General features: G+C 36.0%; 1 pseudogene; it reads right to left on the bottom strand.

Annotated features, from left to right (window-relative positions):
* LOC125410323 (uncharacterized) lies at positions 1-546 on the bottom strand (annotated as a pseudogene).
* Positions 547-3,287: the final 2,741 nt, after the last annotated feature.

Here is a 3,287-nt window from a genome sequence, read left to right as displayed (position 1 = left end):
CTATTTTGGTTGTGGAAGCTTTCTAGACCTTGGGCAGGGAGTATCTGACAACTGATAACTGGACATTGAGGAGCTGAAGTTGGAGTTTTTGGTTGATGGCAATCTTCCGTGCAAGCAATGAGATTGAGATCTGGATTCTGAGGGTTCTGGAGAAGATCTGTTGTGAGATCTGGATTAGATCCTGTTGGTGGGACAACAGTGTCTCTTACTGTGACTCTGGAATTCATGATTCTCTTTCTTGAAATGGTGTTGCCCTCCCTGGCCACAGACAGGTTGAATATACAGTGGATCATTGTTGTGTACCATCTGCACCCGCAGTTTATAACCATGCAGTAAAATCTCATTTAAGGCATCCATAGCATCTTTAACATCACATTTGTTGTAGAAATTGATGATGGCAAAGCCATCAGGTTCTTTGGGTAAGTGGTTTTGGGGGATATATACATCACCAACAGGCCCAAATTCGTGAAATACATGCTTCAGGGTGCTGGTTGAAGTGGTGTTTACAAAGTTGTTCACATTAGGAAGAGGATGGCTATAACTCATGATCCTTGATTCCTTAGTCTTGGATCCTCTGAAATGATTAGTTGTAAAGGGAAAAATAAATAGATCCGGGAGAAGAACACAATCATTGTGGCCCTTTCTTTCCACTTGACTATGTGGTTTTGACCATTAGACTTCAATTGTATTCACTCACACATTCTAGAATGGTTCATACAGCCCTACCCATTCCAGCGCTGAAACTCGTTGAGTAACATGGGTAAATTAACTGCATACCAGTTTTAAATAAGTAATGTAATCACAACACAATTATTTTAACATTTCTGGTATAAATTCAGAATCTAACATCAATTAAAGGTTAGAAATGAATTGATTTATACTTAATGTAACATTCATTTTCTACTCTCCATCACAAAGTGGAATTACAAAGCTACTAAACTTTTTTTTATTCTTTCCGCTCAGTAATCTATATAGCAACAATATGAAAATAGAAGAATATGTGTAGGACCTTCCAGGCACACAAGTGGCCAGGCCCTTCCCCCAAGGACCTCTAACTGCCTGGTTTCCTCCCACAGAATATTATAAGTGCCCTAAATGCTGGATCCTGCCCCTGTCCCACAGAGCAAAAAGCCCAATTTCTAGACATGGAATCCCAAAATATCGACCCTGGAAATCTCCACTCTGAAAAGTTTCATTCCATTCCCATGAATTTCATATAAGCTCTGTATCCTGTTCAATTTGCTGTTGATTCTCACCCGAGCAGAAGCAGTCACACTTCCCTTTTTTCCCTCCCAATAAATTTGTTGTGTGAAGTTTGTTGTTCAGTGTGACTTTGTAGTATTCTTTAGCTCCCAGATTTCTGTTTAGCTTCCATCTGAACTATATTTTATAAACTATGAATTAGAAGCTGTCTTTTTTCCAGGGGAAAAATTGTTGATTTTTTTTGTCCAAATATTATTCTTTTGTTAATTTTAAAATAAACATATTAAGTAATTAATTAATATTTGATTATTTTAAAACAGTCTCTCTACGTAACCATGAATCTTGAGACGTAGACAAGGATGACCTCAAACTTATAGAGATCCACCTGCTTCTGCTTGCTCAGTGTTGGGATTAAGGATCTGTACCCTCAGACCTGGCCAACAAAATTATTTTTTGCAGTGTTAGGAGTTGAACCGCGGTCTTCACAAATGTTAGGAAAGTTCTCTATCATCAAGCTGTACATTTTACATAAACATATTTAAATAGAAACAAGATAAATATACAGAGAAGTAAAGTGTGCTGAGAAATAGTAGTCACTGAACTTGTACGTTTCTCTTGTCTTGGATTCAATACTTTCTTCAAACAAATTTTGTGACCCTATGTCAGCTAAATCAAATAAATGTATTGCCTGTTTCAGCTAAACAGAAATATTTCTTTGAACTGACAATGACAATTATGGTGTCTTAAGTTTAGATAATATCAACATTGCCAATGGTATTCATCTCTAGTGAGAGTTCACAAATAATTAAAAAGAAAAGCTTAAAGTGGAAATTTAACTTATTTGTTCTTCTTCAAAAACTACTGAAGAGAAGTAACTATTAACAAAAAAGAAAAGAATATAGAGAGAAATGAGTAGCAAGAGACTTTGGGATATCAGTTGAACTTGTTTTCCATAATATAGCTGTTTTAGCTTCTTTTTATAAATAATTTCATCATGAAAAATTTGTCTAATTCATTACAGTCAAAGTGCTTGTTTTATCGGGATCCCTTTAGTAGGTTCTTGGTTTTACAGATAAAATAACTTAAAAATGTTTTTGGACGACTACCTTTGGAAAGTAGAGAAAAGAAACAATAATGGAAACATGATGGATATCACAACACTTGTTGGGCAAATGGAGTTGGCAAGGGGAGAAAGAATAAAAATGTTATTCTTAGCAAGAGGTTAAAAAAATGCGCCAACTCAGCAGTGAAAGTTTATAGGTGCACTGAGTGAGTCAGGCAGGGACTGACACTTCAGACGGAAACAATGCACTGAGTGTCTTGATAAACAGAGTCAGGATTTTGGCTTTTGAGGAGAAGAGATGGAAAGGAATGGAAGGGGTAAACTTTTGAAAGCAGATAGCCTGAGCAGTGAGTTTGAAGGTAACTACCAGACAAGAGAGGTTTTGGGCTCTATAAGTAGATATCTAGTTAAGTTGAGAGTTTATTTCTATCATGTTTTAAAGCTGTATTTTTATTTACGTTTTTATGTATGCACCTGGGTAAGTTTATGTGTAGCACACTTGCTCAAGGAGGCAAGTAGGTATCAGACTCCTTGGAACTATAAGCTTCCCAGTACAGAAGTCTGGCCTGAAATCAGAACCCAGTTTTGCTATCAAGCACTCAGTATACTTGACCACAGAGCAGTCTGTGCAGCTCCATTTCTACCATTCACCTATGTCCTCAAGAATTTATTTTTAAATCTAGTTTGCTTTAAATTTTAAAATAAGAATTTATACTTAGCGCAAGAGGTCTCTGCAGTTGTCTTAGTAAGGAAAATATCTATTTAAATCTGAAATATATAATCAGACTCTGACAAATTTTAAAGATGACTGTTCACCATTGCCAACTAATTTATATTAAAAAGCATCAACATAATATTAACCATATGTTCTAAGGGGAACCCCAACATGGAAGATATCCACATCCTACCATTGTAGCACACTAATTTTGCATACTAAGCTAACAAATACACTTATGTCTCAAATATTGTCGATACTGCTGAATAAAATGTCCAATATATTCCTTCTCTTCTTGCCATCATT

The sequence above is a fragment of the Myodes glareolus genome, chromosome X, assembly GCF_982192425.1.
Source record: "Myodes glareolus chromosome X, mMyoGla1.1, whole genome shotgun sequence".
Taxonomy (NCBI): Eukaryota; Metazoa; Chordata; class Mammalia; order Rodentia; family Cricetidae; genus Myodes; species Myodes glareolus.
Note: the sequence above shows the minus strand (reverse complement) of the source record. Positions and strands in the feature narration are given on the sequence as shown.